We start from the raw sequence: 18,595 nt of genomic DNA on the forward strand, positions 1-18,595 counted from the left end.
GGCTCAAGTCTCTTCTCTTTTTGTAAAATCATAATCCTATTGGATTAGGATTCCATCCAAGTAGCCTTGTTTAATTATATCCCCAAACTTCCATCTCCATATATCATAGCTGGTTTTTCTTTAACCCTGTTAATGTTTCACAGTGGAGATTAAATTTCAAAATGAATTTTGGTGGAGACATTTGCATCACTGCTTAGTGTGCTACCCAGATCCCTTCAAGTCCTGTCCCCTGTTTCTACATATCCCTGCCTTGTTCCTTGGCTGAACTCATCACTGACAATTGGGCACATGAAAGCCCTGCTTGCTTGCTGCAAATATGTACCATGTTCACATATGACTTGGGGTCCAGGTTGACAGGATCTAGACTTGCTGGCTTGCTCTGAGAGGATCAAGTTGAATGGTGAGACAGTATCTTCTCTATTGTACTTTTGACCCTGAGGGCAGCAAAGGAAGAAGAGAGAAGTAGGAGTGAGGAAGAGAGTAAAATACAAAATGAAAGCTGGACCTGTAGCTCAGTGGTATAGCACTTTGTCTAGTATGTATAAGAACCTGTGTTCAGCCCAGCCATGGTGGCACATGCCTTTACATCCAGCACTTGGGAGGCAGAAGAAAGCTGATCTCAATGAGTTTGAGGCCAGCCTGGTCTACAGAGCAAGTTCTAGGACAACTAAGGCTACACAGGGAAACCATGTCTCAAAAAACTAAAATAAACAAATTTTTAAAAAAGAAACTTGGGAATCAATCTCCAGTACATAAAATTTAGAACATAAAAGAAAGGGAAGCATAATAAGATAAAGTCTTAAAATCACAAAGTTTCCTAAAAGAGTACAATTTGGATTAGCAAATTCTTCCTAAAAAAATATAGAAAATGATAAAAGAAATACCAAGGGACATAGATCCCCAGAACATGCTATCTCAGGATAAATAGTTCTGTGACAGCAGATGGCATTTTATTGAAGCACAAGACCCAAGGACTAAATCCTAACATGGCAAAGGAAGGAAAGAAATAAAGAAAAATAAAATAAAGGAGAGAGGGGGGAGGGAAAAGGACAGAGAGAGAGAGAGAAAGAGAGTGAAAGCATCCTAAAGTAGAACCAGAGAAGGATTAACTCTGGCTAACAATTAATTAAAAGATTTTCATGAAAAGAAAAACAAGGGATAATTACAACTTTAAATGTTCCTTCAATGTAAATCCTTTCTTTGTTTCATTTTTATGTTATATCTCTGTAATTCCAATATTCCTAAATTGGTAACACTTAACTGATAGACATTGATTGATGAATTTTAATCTATAGTCATTTGACAGTCAGAGGAATTGTCACTCATCATTAGTCATTTTTTATTAATAAAATTTATTTATTCTATGTGTTTTCACATCATGTATCTTGATTCCATTCATTCCTTAGTTTCTCTTCACATCCACTCTTTGTCCCTGCATGATGCCCCCCATAAATAAAACAAAATTCAAAAAGAAAAAAATGAAAATAAAATCAGAAAAAAAAATTGAAAAAAGGAAAAATGTAGTGGGTAGTTGTTCTACTTTTGACCTGGAAGTACTGTCCCTAATGAGGCTTCCAGTGACTGTCACGCCTACCTATAACCTGCCCCTTGGGTGGGGCCAAGACAGGAGCCCTTAAGACTCCAGATGTGGATGTGTTACCTCTCTTGGTTTCTTGTGATCCTGGATGCTGGATGGTAGGCTGAGCAGAGTTCTCCAGAGAACCCCACTGGACTGCACTTCACCTCTACTGGATCCTGTAACCAACCCCTTTACTGGCTATAAGTTACCCCAAAATAAACCTCCTTTTTAACTATGTGGAGTTGCCTTAATAAATCCCCATAATAGAAAGGATTAGCAATCTCATCATGAAAACTGCAGCAACAAGTCACACCGTATACGCCTTGGTCCATACATCTCTATTTGCAAGTATTCATTGCAAAGAGTCATTGGTCTGGTTGGAGGCCCCCAGTCAGTACTATGTGTTCAATGCTGCGCCCCCACTGGGACTCTTCCTGGACATCCTACTGGTGTCCTGTGTTGCAGAGATCCTGCAGCTTTGGCTCTGAGGGTCAGGTCCCTTCACATGCTCCAGAGGACCACAGATGGAGTGGATGTTGTGGAAGGCCAATTCATAACTCTGGGTCTGGGCAGCCATGGGGTTGGCCTGCCAGATGGGAAATGGGGACAGCTGTCCCCTGCTTAGGATTTTAAGAGTGGCTCACCCACACTTCGGCTAACTGGGTTGGATCTGTTGTGCTACCCTAGTGAGGTTCAGGGCCTACTCTTCCAAGTGTTGCAGCTGGTGAGGATCAGAAAGTGCTCTCCCACTCTTATGGCCACAGGGCCGGCTGTCACCGGCCCTGGGCATTGGTGGGCAATGGGTAGGGCTTCTTTCCCCCACCCATGCCACCCCAAGACTGATGAGAAATGTAGCAGCTCTCCCATGTTCACATCTTCAGGCCTGGCTCACCCACGTCTGCACTAACAGGGTCAGCTCTATTGAGCTGCTCTGTTGAAGTGCAGGGCCTACTCTCCAAAGTATTGCAGCTGGTGGGGGTACAGAACAACTCTCCTGCTCTTGTGACCCCAAGGCCAGCTTATAAAAAGATAAGCTCAGACTGAATATTCATTCCCAAATGTAAAAATGATTATGAAAGATGTCTTAGTTAGGGATACTAATGCTGTAATGGAACACTATGAGCAAAAGCAAGCTGGGTAGGAAAGGAATTATTTGGCTTGTAATTCCACACAGTAATGTATTATCAAAGGAAGTTAGGACAGTAACTCAAACAGGGAAGGAACCTAGAGGCAGGAGCTGATGCAGAGGCCATGGAGGACTGCTGCTTATTGATTTGCTCCTCATGACTTGCTCAGCCTGCTTTCTTATAGAGCTCAGGACCATCAGCACAGGATGGCTGGGCCATTTTGGACCACTCACTATAGGCTGGGCCCTCCCCCATCAATCACTAATTAAGAAAATACCTACAGCCAGGCATTTTCTCAGTTGATGTTCCATCCTTTCAGATGACTCTAGCTTATGTCAAGTTGACTTAAAACTATCCAGCACAAAAATTTTCAGAAATGTTAATAGATTTAGGGTATAAAAGCAGATGTGTCTTTTCTAGAAAGTGGCAAATTTTAAAAGCTCACCTTATACTTGATGTGAAATATTACAGATTATTTATAGTAACTTCATAAATGAATAGTAGGTGAGACAATTCTAGATACTGTATCACTTGTCAATCCTAGCAGCTCCTCGGGAATTCTGTTGTGATACAGAAAAACAGCAAAGAAGTAAACTAAAATATTTGCATTTATATGAAACTAAGACCAAATAATCAAGTGAGTTTGAGTGAAGTCAGTGTCCCGATTGGAAAGTGAAGGTACAATGTAAGTGTTGAGTCCTTCTCTTGAGGGGCCACGCATAAAGGGCATTTGTCTTTGTTAGCCACTGTCCTTCTAACAGCCAGGCTCTGAATGGTCCAAGCACATGTGCCTGCCCTTATTCAAACAAACAGGCTAGAGCATGCAGTAACACGATGACTGTACAAGTACAAAACACATACTCCCCGGGCATATTTGAGGCATCAAGTCTGATAAGCACAGCACCCAGCCTTTTGTAATCTGTCAACAAACTAATAAATTACATCGGACAAGTGAAGAACAACTTCCTCCCCATGACCATCTGCACAGGGAATAAGTCAGCAATTAGGAATCCAATAAAAGTAAGCTTTGACAAGATAAGCGAAAGGCTTAATACTTCAAGTTAAGGACTAATCCTTTTAGGAACTGATTAGCACACACTTAAGATTTTTGGCATTCTATCTATAAATATTAAGAGATTATTAAGAAATATGATCAGGCAACAGGAATGTGCATCTTGAGCCCTGCCCTGAATGTTCTGTGGAGTCTCATTTCTATTGACGTCAAAAGGAGTTGTACTTCTAAGACAGAACCACACTTGGCTACTTTCTCAATTACTGAATCAAACACAAATTTACTTAACTCTGCTGTAAAAGATTAGTTTTCTAAGCCCTTTAATATATACTTTGGCTGTGGAATTGGTTTCAGAAGGCCTACATTCATAGTGACTTGATTTTTATTCATTTTAAAGTTAGCATACTTAGTGGCGAGTATTCCTATGTCATTTTCCATACATATATTTGTTCTCAGTCCTCCTCCTCCTCCTCCTTTACCTTGCTGTCAAGAGCATCCAACATATCCTTCACCAAAACCTGTCAACAAACTAACTGCTAAGAAAAGTAAAGAGTCTAGGACTTGATGGAGAATGAGACAACATTTTGTGTTTACTTACCTTGTGAAATTTAGTCTGAAATTTACTTTTAAGCTTCTCATAAACTTTAGTCTATAAGCTGACAAGGAATAGATTCTGAGAGTCCCAAGTACATCATTCATTATCATATGCTGCCATGATGTATCCTCTGCTTACTGTTGTGTTGCCTATGCGTGCAGGCTTCCAGAAGGTTCTCCAAAATGCAAAACATTCTTAAATAAGACCGTAGTCCGCTACTATCTCCTCTCCTACTCTAAAAAGTGATGTGAAGACAATGTATATAAACACACACATCTACCTTTATATGTGTGTACTTAGAGAGAAATTTTAGGTTGTACTACAACAGGCACTACACACACACACACACACACACACACACACACACACACACACACACATTTACAGTGGATGGATTTTCAATTATTTCTAAAAACTGGGAACTCACAGCAAATTTACTGATGAGGCTTATCATGAGATTCTTTTACTAGTGTAAAACCTGTTCCTTGGTGATAAAAAACTAAGTATTGAGCAAACTGTTTTAAATAATATTTTATTTAATTCTTTGAGAATGTTCACTCAACATTTTTTTTCACAAATAAGTACAGACTTAATTTTACCTTTTGAGGCATATATTTTATAACAAAAAAGATATATTTAGCAAACAAAAACTATACATGCTCTGAGTTATGAGTTATAGTCAAGTCATAAATGTTGTACAGGGGATTACATACATATATTCATCTATGATTGATGTATTTCCTAAAGTGGACTAACTCCATTCCATTAGTTTTCCCTAGAGAACAAAAAAGGAAATGTGTATTTGGAAAAATGAGGAGAAAAGCTTTGGATAAAAATATCTAAAAACATACTTCATTGAAGAAAACTGATGATCTAGGATAAGGCAGACTTCAGAAAGAATAATGATTATTATTTAATTTAGATAAACAAAAATTCTATCTTTGGAAAAGTATTCATCTTAGTACAAGTCTCCAGAGGTCAAATTCAGTTCACCATGTTTTTGTATTTCAAGATCAGCCATATTTTAAAAGGCATCTTTCAACATTACATTTTCTTCTCTCATTTTGAAACTCTGTAACTTTTGCCTTTTTCTTCTTGGAAGTCTGCCAAACATGTGTCTTCTGTGAGTTTAAATGACCATTCTATATGTGCTCAGAAGCCTTTTATTCCTAGTTTCTCCTGGAACTTTACACAATATACCCTGTCCTTCACGTCACACACAAATTATCCTCATTTTTAGAGTATTCAACATGTTCCAGGTAGGGATCATAGGAAAATTCTTGGTCTACCTGCCATATTACCCCTGTATCACTTTGTAAGACTATTTTCCTAAATTTAAACCCCTGTCTATTCTTCTCTGTGTAGTAACCATGACTCCTAGACTCTCACTCCATTTTTTTTTATCTGTCAGCCTTCATATTCTAGTCTTAGCCATTGGTGTCTTGGACTCCAAAGTTACACTGACCAGTTTTCTTCCTCTTACCTCTGGAGGATCAACAGAACTAATGTGGGTGCAGCAAACAGCTGTGTGTCCTCTGACCTCATCTCCCACTAAAAGTTTGGGACATGGGTCCAAACAACTGGCATCCCTTGTGCAATCCTTTCAAGGTTTGTTCTGAATCTCAGAAGTACAAGTCAACAACAAGGAGATCTCTCTGCTTCAAAGTTATTTAAAGGTTTACTTGTCCACAGGCAATTTTAGGGTAATAATGCTTGACTTAAACATACTGTGCTTTATTTCAGGTACTGAATATTTAGCTTTTGAAACACAATCCACACCAAAATACTTCCCAAAACACACTTCCATATTTTCTAGTAATTAATTTTCCCTTTAGCAACCAATGTCAAATTCCAAGCATTACTTCTTATGTATTGTCCTCCTTTGAGTGGAAATTTAAACACTGTTTGACTTTATTTGCTTTTCATCATTAGATTTTCTTCTTAACAAATCAAACTTGCCTTATGCGCACACAGATTCAACATTTTTAACTTGTAACATAAATTAATATCTAGGACATGTCAACTGAAAATCTTAGCTATTTCCGAAAGCTGCAGATGCTATGAAACACAGCCAAATAGAATTTATCTTCCAAGTAATACTGAATATGACAAAACCTTGCAAGGATTATTTTAAAAACATTTGAAACTACACAATAAAGTGTACACTTCAAGGAAAAATGATGTTTAAATATAATTTACTTATATTAATCCTAAAAAACAAAATGTTCCAAAGACATTTCTACTCATCCATACTGTTCCTGGTAAGTATCAGGAAGAAAATGAGAATGAAAATATTTGAAATCTGCAATTAGTCAAGATCTGGTATATCTAAATTCTGGCCATCTAAGTAAATAAAGATTTTCAGGCAACGTTACTCATTGTAGTTGTTCATATTCCTAACAACTGTCAAATAAAATACAGACTTTATTGTATCATCCAAGGAAACGCCGGGTTTAGATATTTTGGCTTGATCCCATTTTCACTTTCACATGTACCCAATGCCTATTGGAGGGTAAAAGTGACTGGACCATGGAGGAACAATGAAGTCTGGTATGTGCTTATCTTTGCCATTCATGAAAATCACAACATTGAGATATGCAAAGTTTGGAACACTTAGACTTATTTTGTTTGTCATAGGAGCTTTATTGCAAAGACCACCTAGCATGATAATGGTTTTAGAGGAGATTACATGAGTCTGTTCCTGCTTTCAGTACTTCCTAAAATATCCTTGCTATTTTGTTAGATTCAACAACAAAAAATACATTTTCAAATTATTAGCGACAGATGTAATATCAAATTCTAAATTTAAAAGTCAATAATGCAATAATTATAATACAATATGCATCCTTTTAAGTCCAAACACCAAAAGATAATCATTTTATATACACTGTAATATTCCTTTATCATTACACAAATTTACAAATATCATATACAATTAAAAAATTGAAACCATGGTTGATAAATAATCAGGAGAAAGAATTCAAAACAATAATTTTTTGTTCCATTTTCCTTTTAAAATACCTATTTAGAAATAATTATTGTTAGTGAGTTATAAACATGTAGTGCTTTGGAAAAATCTTTACACTGTTTCTTCAAATGTTATACTACATAACCATAACACATTATCAAACTTCAGAGTTAACAATGTTACAATGATATTTATTAATATAAATTACATTTATTAAAGTAAATTTATGTAAAATATTTTTATTGTAAAACAAATTTGCTGATTGTCCCACTGATTTGTTGTTGCTAGATTAATATCCAATCCGGATCAATAGTTAGATTTCATTTACACTGTTCTTTCTTATGCTAGAATCTGAGTCATATTTTGGTGCACAACAAATATTTTTTGTTTTCCTTCTCAGTGTCTTAATTTAGGTATATAATGGTGGCATATCTCACTAGTGATGATATTAAACTTGATACCTTTTGTTAAAGTCAGTCAAATGTCTCTCCTGTTACATTATTATTTATACTTTCAGTTAATAAAGTATCATCTGAGCAAACACTTTAAAACATACTCTATTATATTTTCTAACTAAATTTAGAATATGTCAATGATACATTATTATAAAATCACAGATTTCCCATTCTATTATTCTTTTCCTATTTAAACATTGGAATTCTACTATTCAGAAATACTAAGCATTTCCTATTGATTCTGTATGTACTATTTTTAATCAGAGTGTACTCATAAATGTTGACTTTAGTTTATAGGCTATAAATTTACTACAACTACTATTTAAAAGCTAAATATGTCCCATAATTGACCACCAGTAGCTTTGGAGACCCGTGCCCTAAGTGCCTGGACTATGGCATCCTCATTGCTGAGCACTTCCTTCTTCCCTGAGAGCATGTTACTGGTGCTGTAGGCCTGTTTTGTTCTTATCCTACCACAGATCTAGGAGCATCCTCTACTTTTGTAAGATGCTACTCGTCAATGACTAACCCTCATTAGGTTTTCTCTTGCTACTTGCATGCTATTAGTTTCAGAATAATCACAGACACTTAAGTCTACCTCTAGCAGTTTGTGTATAAAATTATATATGGACTATATAATATAAAATATTAAATTATAATAAAATTTTAAAACCCACAATCTCATATGGCTAATTTTAGCAGAAAAACAATCATATGGTTCATCCTAGTTTCATCCTTTATTTATTTTTAATACCTGCCCCAGGCAAAAAAGAAGTTCACCTCTCACCAGCTGCAAAGTCTTTCCCAGACTGAGCGGGACTCAGAATCACCAACTATCAGTGAAAATAATGGAAAGATTGGTGATAAGGAATGAAAAAAATCTCTGTATTATGATATTTATCCAAGCTCCTTTTCTGCTGTGGGAATCTGAGTGCTGTAAGCCATTTCATACTTCCCCTTCCTCTGAATCTCTTTTGGGAACTCTGGCCCAGGGAAAAATGTCTTACACATGTGGTGTTACTTGGTCTTTGGCCACTGTGGCTAAATACCTGTGAGAAACTTTTGTTTGGAAGAAGGATACATGTGGTTCACAGCTTCAGAAGATTCATCATGACTGACTGGCTCCTGTGCTTTGAGCTTGCAGAAACCCATCACTATGTGGTGGTAGATGTAGTGGTGGAGTCAACTCACATAACAGCAGCTGGATTCATAGAGAGCAGAGGAACTCTGAGGTCTCAGTATACCTCAGTGACCTTTTTCTAGTTAGGTTGTACTTCCCAAAGTTTCAGTGATCTCCTCATGGACCACTACCAAAACAAAAACAGGTTTTGAGGGGTATTCCAAACCATACCATAATAGACACTAGTATGTATGGACTTTACCATAGAGTATCCAGGTGTGCTCACTGTATTTATTCTTCATACATGAAGACGACATGTTGAAATACCTTGCTCCACTCCAACACAAATGCCTATGTTCCAGATAGCATTTTTTTCATCTCATTCTTTAAGTGAATGGACACACAGGGACAAAAAAACGTATATGTACCTGAACAGCAGACACCAGTAGTGACAAGGTAAAGAGGTAGAAATTGGGAGAAATGGAAGCAAATCTGAGAACAAAAGAAAGCTGTGAACAAATTTACAAAACCAAAATGATTGTTTTACATTCTCGGAGAACTAATGAAAATTTTGAGTTGTATATAAAGAAAGAAGATTCTCATAGTTTGGACTAAAGAAAATAACTAGCAAAGAATGTGTAATCATATTCCAAGTTAGGTAACATAGAAAAATATAAATGTTGGAAAATTAAAAATGCAATACAGGGTATTCCAAAATCTATCTGTATGGAAAACCAGAGATAGAAAACTGGAAAATTAGAAAATTACCAATGTATTCAAGGAAATTTTCCAAATACATGGGCATCACTTCAAATTAAAAAGGTTCATGAAATGCTCACAGTAATGGAGGAGCCTAGGCAAACAATCAAATCCCAAGTAGAAACAACAGATCCCAAAGGCTTCCAAAGAGGAGAGAAACTGTTTACACACAGGGAGGGTAAAGTGGCTATGATGCTGGAGTTCTCTATAATAAACAAAGTTGAGTGAAAACAAAGCACCATCACCATTCTGGGGGAAGCTGTCTCCTGTCTCATCAGACGATTGATCAACTGTAAGTATACATTAGATTCAGAAAAGTCTGCTTAACAAACTCCCAGCTTACCAGCGCCGGTATGCCTTTAAAGACAGCTAAAAGAAGATAGACTCTCAAGAGTACTGAACCAATAAAGCCATCACAGCTTTCAGGAAACAGGCAAATCAATACAGAGAAAGACAATGATTTATAGTAAAGCATTGAGGTAAAAGCCTGTAGGGTAACTGAGATAGAAACAGGTTAGATAATAAAAGCAGCTAAGATAATGCAAAAAAATTCTTTCACCACAAAAGAACTGAATAAACTACATCACAGAAAGTAGATTTTTAGTGCTTTGTAGCAACAGTGAAGAATTTGTTCATAAATATTATAATATGGTGAACATATAAATAAGGGACAAATATCTAGTAAGGGAAAAAGAAAAAGTCCCTAACATCATAGAAAACAAGCCACAGACATAATTCAGAAAAATGTGACATGTTGCAAGATACAGTGTTAATTAAATAATATAATCATATTTTTTAATTTAAGAAATGCATATCAATAAGCTGAGATTGTTACATGGCAAAAAGGGAACCTGTATTGAGTTATAGATCAGGAGGAGAAATTAGGTAAAAAAGAATAGGCTGAAGGTATATCTTTAATAATAGAATTTCAAGAGTGAAAGTATTAAATGACATTCAGAATATAGCACCTTAAACCTATCATATATATGTAGACATATATTCAAATGTGACTCTATTAAAATAGAAGTGGTTATATTTTTGAAGAGCAAACTTCTAAGGTTTTATTGAGAAACAGCTCCTGGAAAAAGGGAGCAGGCCTGAAAATACTTTGCTCATTCATGATTTTTGATTACTATTGGGTACAACGCTCTTTGATTCTCTGAATTAGTCACCTTTTTTGATAGTCTAACTTCTGAATTCAGGGTGCTGCATTTCTTCCAACCCAGAGCCTTCATACCATGGCATTTCCCATCTGCTTCATTTAACACTGTACAGTTCACTCCAGGTTATTTAAAGGTTTGCTGTCTACAACCTAGCTTCACAGCCATTGGTGTGAAAATGGAGAACAGAGATAAGATGACTCCTATGCCTGTCCTCTAGTTCTGATTCATAATTGTGGTGTTAGAGGAAAATGGAAAGAATGAAAATGGAAATAGGTGAAAGCTAAAGTCGTTCCATTTCCATTTCTTTTGAACTTTAAGGCCTACCACAAGTAACTATAGCCTAATCCAATTAAACTATTTAAATTAGATAAATACTGAGTTTTATAATAAATCAAATGGAGCTCCTTTTGCTTTGTTTTTTCTCTTAAGTACAAAAATAGATATACCTTCCTCTGGCTTAAGAGGATGGGTTATGTACCACATTTTCTTAATACATTTTCTTCAGTTGAGGGGCATCTAGGTTGTTTCCAGGTTCTGGCTATTACAAATAATGCTGCTATGAACATAGTTGAACATGTGTCCTTGTGGTATGATTGAGCATTCCTTTTGTATATGCCCATGAGTGGTATAGCTGGGTCTTGAGGAAGATTGATTCCCAATTTTCTGAGAAAGTGCCATACTGATTTCCAAAGTGGCTGTACAAGTTAGCACTCCCACCAACAATAAAGGAGTGTTCCCTGGCTCTGCATCCTCTCCAGCATAAGCTGTCTTCAGTGTTTTTATCTTAGCCATTCTGACAGGTGTAAGATGGTATCTCAGAGTCATTTTGATTTTCATTTCCCTGATGACTAAGGATATTGAGCAATTCCTTAAATGTCTTTCAGCCATTTGAGATTCTTCTGTTGAGAATTCTCTGTTTAGCTCTGTAGCCCATTTTTTAATTGGATTGTTAGGTATTTTGATGTCTCATTTCTTGAGTTCTTTATATATTTTGGAGATCAGCCCTCTGTCAGATGTGGAGTTGATGAAAAATCTTTTCCCACTCTGTAAGCTGTCTTTTTGACCATGTCCTTTGTCCTACAAAAGCTTCTCAGTTTTAAGAGGTCCACTTATTAATTTTTGCTCTCAGTGTCTGTGCTACTGGTGTTATATTTAGGAAGTGATCTCTGGTGCCAGTGCATTCAAGTCTACTTCCTACTTTCTCTTCTATCAGGTTCAGTGTAACTGGATTTATGTTGAGGTCTTTGATCCACTTGGACTTAAGTTTTGTGCACAGTGATAGATATGGATCTATCTGTAGTCTTCTACATCTTGACATCCAGTTATACCAGCACCATTTGCTGAAGATGCTTTCTTTTTTCCACTGTACAGTTTGGGCTTCTTTGTCAAAAATTAGGTGTTCATATGTGTGCTGATTAATGTCAAGGTCTTCAATTTAATTCCATTGGTCCACATGTCAGTTTTTATGCCAATATTAAGCTGTTTTTATTACTATAGCTCTATAGTAGAGCTTAAAGTCAGGGATCGTGATGCCTCCAGAAGTTGCTTTATTGTACAGGATTGTTTTAGCTATCCTAGGTTTTTTGTTTTTCCATTTGAAGTTGAGTATTGTTATTTCCAGGTCTGTGAAGATTTGTGTTGTAATTTTGATGGGGATTGCATTGAATCTGTAGATTGCTTTTGGTAAGATTGCCGTGGTATATATACACAATGGAGTACTACTCAGGAGAGAAAAGCAATGACATTATGAAATTTGCAGGCAAATGGAAGGAACTAGAAAATATCATCCTGAGTGAGGTAACCCAGACTCAGAAGGACAAATATAGTATGTACTCACTCATAAGTGGATACTAGATGTAAAGCAAAGGATAACCAGATGGCAACCAATAGTTCCAGGGAGGCTAGCTAGCAGGGGGAACCCTAGAAAGGACACATGGATCGTCCAGAGAATGAGAAATGGATGAGATCTACATGAGCAAACTTAGGGTGAGGGGAGGTAATGGAGTGCAAGGGATGGGGGATGAGAACATAGGGGAACGGGAAGTTTGAGCTGGAACAGGGACAGAGTGGGAGAGCAAGGGAAGAGACACCATGATAAATGAAGACATCATGGGAATAGGAAGAAGCAGAGTATTAGGGAAGTTCTCAAGAATCCACAAGGATAACTCCACCATAGTCAGTTGGCAATAGTCAAGAGGTTGCCTGAACTGGCCTACTCTGGTGATTACATGGTTGAATGCTCTAACTGTCATCATCGAACCCTCATCCAGTGACTAATGGAAACAGATGCAGAGATCCATGGCCGGGTGCCAGGCCGAGCTCCAGGAATCCAACTGATGAGAGAAAGGAGGGATTCTATGAGCAAGGGGCATTTGGGATCATGATGGGGAAATGTACAGAGAGGACTAGCCAAACTAATGGACCAATAGATGAGCCCCCATGGTACTAGACTAGGTCTGCTAGATAGGCGAGACAGTTGTTTACTTTGAACTGTTTAGGGGGCCGCCAGGCAGTGATATCAGGACTCATTCCTGGTGCATGATCTTGCTTTTTGGAGCCCAATGCCTATGGTGGGACACTTTGTGCAGCCTTGGCGCAGGGAGGAGGGGCTTGGACCTGCCTCAACTGAATGTGCCAGGCCCTGCTGACTCCCCTTGCCTTGGAGGAGGTGAGGATAGGGGGTGGTTTTGTGGGGGGGGAGGCTGAGGAGCATGAGGAGGGAGGAGAGGGGAATCTGTGGTTGGTATGTAAAATGAATAGAAAATCTCTTAATAATAAAAAAAAAAAATGGGAAAAAAAGAGGATGGGTTAACAGTTGTGTTCCTGGTGGAAGACAGACAGAAGAAAACCAAATGTGGTAAGCAGCTGTCTAAAAGAACACCAGAAAAGAGAGAGAAAGGAGATGCATCTTTGCAGCCTTTGGGCCAAGGATAACAAGAATTTCAAAGACGTTTTCACTGCAGCATCACAAACACTACATAGCTCTGATGCTGCTGCTGGAGAAACTTCAGCTTTCTCCTCACCTCTTGGTGTCTTCTCCTGTCCTCAGTTCATCTGCTCCCCTCACACCTTCTCTTTTACTCCCTGTCTCCTCTCTCTCCCCCTGACTCCCCTCCATTCCTGTTTACTCTCTCTTTCCCACTCTTCCTTTATCTAAATATTTTTTCCAGACACATGCTCTTCATCTTTTTAATAATATCGCCTTATCTCCTTACTCCTTCACTAAAGAACAAGTAGCTGTCAACTTTATTCACACTATTAAGTTTTAGAGATTAAAATTTGTTTCCAGAAAATTCCAAGAGACACATATTTAATTGACTCTCAGAGGTATAAATTGTTAGGCGGAGATATCTGGATAATTATTTGCCTAACAGCTAAATCCACCTCAGATAAAATGTATGTAACGTGCACCTGCTTTCTGTAGAAAACGGCTATAATTTATCTGCTCACAGAAAACGAGGCAGGAAACATCAAAGTTGAAGCGACGCAGGGTTTTGTTTTAAAGCTGTAGGAATGACTGAGCCTACCCAAAATAAGGTCCAGGAGTCACAGGGCCTGTGACTACAAAGAAAATATTGTAAAAGAAGTCGAATACAAATGAAAACAAGAGAAGAACAAGGAGACATGATACAGGAAGGGGGTGTGGCAAAAGACATCTGAGCACACAAAGCATAAGGCCGAACACAACCATCATCAGTAAGAGCTGAGGAAGAACAGGAAGATGCTGATCAGGCTGCAGCTTGGAGATGCCCCAATACTGCTGGCTGGGGTGACTGGGGCAGCTTTGCATCTCAAGGTTCACTGGCAATTAATTATGCAGACAGGAGGACAATGTTAGCCCTTACACTAGCGGTATGGTCATGACATGGATTGAAAGACCTGGACTAACACCTGAAACTGAAAATATGTCCATTCATGAAGTCTGTACATGATTCTGTTGACAAACAAACAAAAATGCAGTGATCTGTCTGTATTCCAGGTCAGCATGGAATGAGTGTTCCATTCAGGAAGCACAATCTTGGTACGGTACAGATCAGTGGAACCCCAGCTGTTGTTTCTGCAGAAAATGACTTTGAATGATTTCCTTCTATGGTTAGCGTTATGGAAAAAGAAATCTGCTACTCTCTGCCCCTTTCATGGGACAGAACAAACATGCACAGTGGCCAGGAAGAGTTTTGCTGCTATACACTAACTCAATATAATTATAAATATCAAAGCCTATCACTTTCTAAAAATAAATGGTATCATTTTAAAATGCAACTGTAAAGCAAAAATTATAACATTATAAAGAATCCTAAAATTTCTAATTAGAAACATTGGTCAATAGCTGACAAAGATTAAGGGTTTATGGCCTGAAGTTGTTTTTAACAAGACTGTTTTCTGTGTGGGTAGCTATTGATGTGTGCGTTTTGCTAATAATGGAGAACTTGAAGGGTCCAAGAGCGAGTCAATAAGATTTCCTAATGCATTCTCTTAATGGACCATTTACTTTCTATTTTGGGGGCTATCAAGGCTGCATTATTTATTTAGTTACCTATTGGATTTAGAAAGTAGTCTCCCAAAGCTCATACTATGCATGGCATTTATTGAGTGCCTGCTCTTCCAAACTCTTAAGTATAATATGCTCATGGCCTTGTCCTTCCCTTCTAATAGCATGATTATATACTGTTTTTAATATACTTATTATTTTTCTATTTGATAATATAATTCTTTAATAGCCATATGGGAATCTCCATGCAGCTAGTTAAACATGGAAAAACTCTTAAAGGGAGCTATGTGGGTGAGCCTTTTCTCCCTTGAGCCGCAAGAGGTTGTAAACTTCTTTTCTTTCTCTTAAAACTCATTTCCCTTCCTGGTTCCCACTTTGTCAAATGTTTTATTGTAATGTTCCTGGAATCTATTTTGCAGATTTTTTTTCACTGTAACTATGCATTGCAGTTTCCATTAATATTGTTTTTCTGTTAGTGAACTCTGTCTTCAAAAGGAACAATGTTTAATCTTTTGCATTGTATTCTGTATCCTCTTGTCAGTAATAAATTAATAGACAACTCTGAAGGAAACAAAACTCAAAACTTCATAGTCTTGGGGCTACCTGTTTATGCTATCACATCACACAACTATAATTTAGAACAGAAACTGTCAGAAGAATGCATTTTCTGCTTTCTTTTAGAATAATATTTCTGGAAAGTTTTACCAGTAACCCTAATATCCTGTCCAATTCTTGCTTTGGATCATCTTGCAGATGTTCTGCCTTGGTAGCATTTTTGTTACTACTACTGTTTGTACTTCGGATTTCCCTTCCCTTCTGTCTCTCATCAACCAAATTATCAGCAAATTATTGAGCTAAATCGTAAATGTTATACAGAACAGCAAAAATTCAGTAGTAAAGGAGTAAAACGCCTAATTGAGAAGATAATAAGAACTAACTACAGATAATATCTAAATTTCAGAGAACATGCTTTATAGTAACAGCTTTGTAAACATTCCATCATTTAATTGGAACACAAGGCTGGGAAGGTCTCTCAGACCTGAGCTTCTCCCATTACACAATTAAAAGATCTTATCATTTCAAACCATAGCTGATAACTTAAAGCTGGAGCATTCTGGTGATGGGAATTTTCCCACATTATTTGATACCAAAGAGCCCCACATGGGAGAAACGAATGGAAATTACTAATAAAAGAATTCATAAATATTAAATTGATGCAAAATTAATGGAAAACGAGTCTAAAAGTCATACACATATATCATTGTGCACTTTTTAAGGAACAAAACAAAGGAAATATTTAATCAAGAACTGTTTCCATCATGTACTAAAACAAGCTCTTTGGATTGTGGGACTAAATTTTTAGAAGTGGCAGAAGCCTCTGAAACACTTAGGACCACACACTGTACAAAGAAAAGATGAAGTGTTTCCTTAAAAAAAATATATATAGTCACAATAAAACATCTGATCTAAATTCAAGCTGAAATCTATTGCTGGGAAGCTGGAGTGGCTCAGAGGTAGTGTGCTGGCACAGATGCTGAAGTCACAGGGTTCAATTCCTGTACAGAAAGAAGACGTAAACATTGGAAAAGACATTCAGTGAGAAATATGAAACAAAAACAAAGATGCAAAGTTGTGTATGAAGGGAAGGAGGTCGATCTGGGAATAGTTAGAAGGATGGTGAATATGAGCAAAACATTCACAAAATTCTTAAAGAAGTAATAAAAATAAAAGAACCCCAAATATACACAAAAACATCTACAACAGGGATACATGGTGAACACAGAATGTCAAGGAACAGGTCATACTGTTGTGCCCAGAATCTGGACCCCCAAAGACCATCAAGAGACCAAATGATAAAACAGAAATGATCAAACAAATAATATTTATAATTGACATTACATAAATCTCATCAACATTAATTATCCTCTCATTTAATTGTTCCATTTTTAGAACATCAAGCGTATTATCAAACAGAGACCAAACTTCCCCCATTGTAAAAATGTTTCCCATTTTTTAATGTGGGAACAAACTTTCTTTGAACTAATTCTGCCTTTAAGAAATCCCAGTTGACTCACCAAATCTAACAGTGATGATTCAGAGGATGTTGTGGCAGCAACCTGCGGTGGTGGCCCAAGGAAAACCAAAGAGAAGAACTAAAGAGCCAGCTCTCTGCAAGGGGGGAACAAGTAAAAGTGGCTAATTCTAGCATGTTTGGAGCTTAAGCCTGGGCCTGAGCCTGGGCCTGACCCTGAGCCTGAGCCTGGGCCTGAGCCTGGGCCTGAGGATTTAGCTGTCTGTATAGGGAAATGTGCAAAGGTGGCTAACTCCTGTAGTTTTTGGAGTCCAAAAGCCAATGGAGTCTGCTGCAGAGAGGCTGCAACAAAAATTTAGCCAGTAAGGTAAGAACTCTGGCCCAGGCAGGGTGGATACTTGGGCCGAGTGTAGCTCTGGCCTGAGCCAGTGGCTTCAAAGCCACAGGCAAGCAGCTTTTTTGTGAATTCACGCCCCATGTTGGGTGCTAGATGTTGCATGAATTCCTAAATGGTATTACAATAAAAAACCCGGAGTTAAATATTGGGGTAAATGCTAAAAGATCAGAGAGACAAGGGAACAAGCCACTAGAGAAACTTCTCTCCACTACCGAAACCTTAGGCCAAACTGAAGGTGAAAACCCATCTTCATGAATCATCGGATTGAAAGCCTCTAGGTCCTCAGTTAAAAGCCTCCTCAGCTGAAAAAGCCATTCTAGCTCCTGTCTCCTCACACCTTATATGCCTTTCTCTGCCCAGCCATATCACTTCCTTCCTAGTGCTGGGATTAAAGGAGCGTGTGCTTCCCAACTACTGGTAGCAATGGCACGAGCTCTCAAGTGCTGGAATTAAAAGTGAGTGCCACCATTGACTGGCTCTGTTTCTCTCCTAGACTGAATCATTCTCATGTAGTCCAGGGTTGCTTTCAACTCACAGAGCTCCAGATGGATCTCTGCCTCCCGAGTGTAAGGATTAAAGGTGTGTGCCACCACTGCCTGACCTCTATGTTTAATTTAGTGAATGGCTCTGTCCTCTGATCCTCAGGAAAGCTTTATTAGATACACAATGTGTCACCGCACTAATCTAGGTGATACAAGTGATTGGCCTTCATCATTGGAAACAAGAAATCAAAAAATGGCAATAATTTTGCTGCTGATGTTCATGAAAATGTGATTAGAAGGGTACACTAGTGTCCAGCACCTTTTAACATCCATTGAGAAGATTATACATGACTATCTAGGATCAGCTGAGTTAAAGTACACCCTAATCTGAATTGCATTTTGTTTGGACAATTTTGT

This window comes from Peromyscus californicus, unplaced genomic scaffold, assembly GCF_007827085.1.
Source record: "Peromyscus californicus insignis strain IS unplaced genomic scaffold, ASM782708v3 Scaffold_12__1_contigs__length_115047231, whole genome shotgun sequence".
Classification (NCBI taxonomy): domain Eukaryota; kingdom Metazoa; phylum Chordata; class Mammalia; order Rodentia; family Cricetidae; genus Peromyscus; species Peromyscus californicus.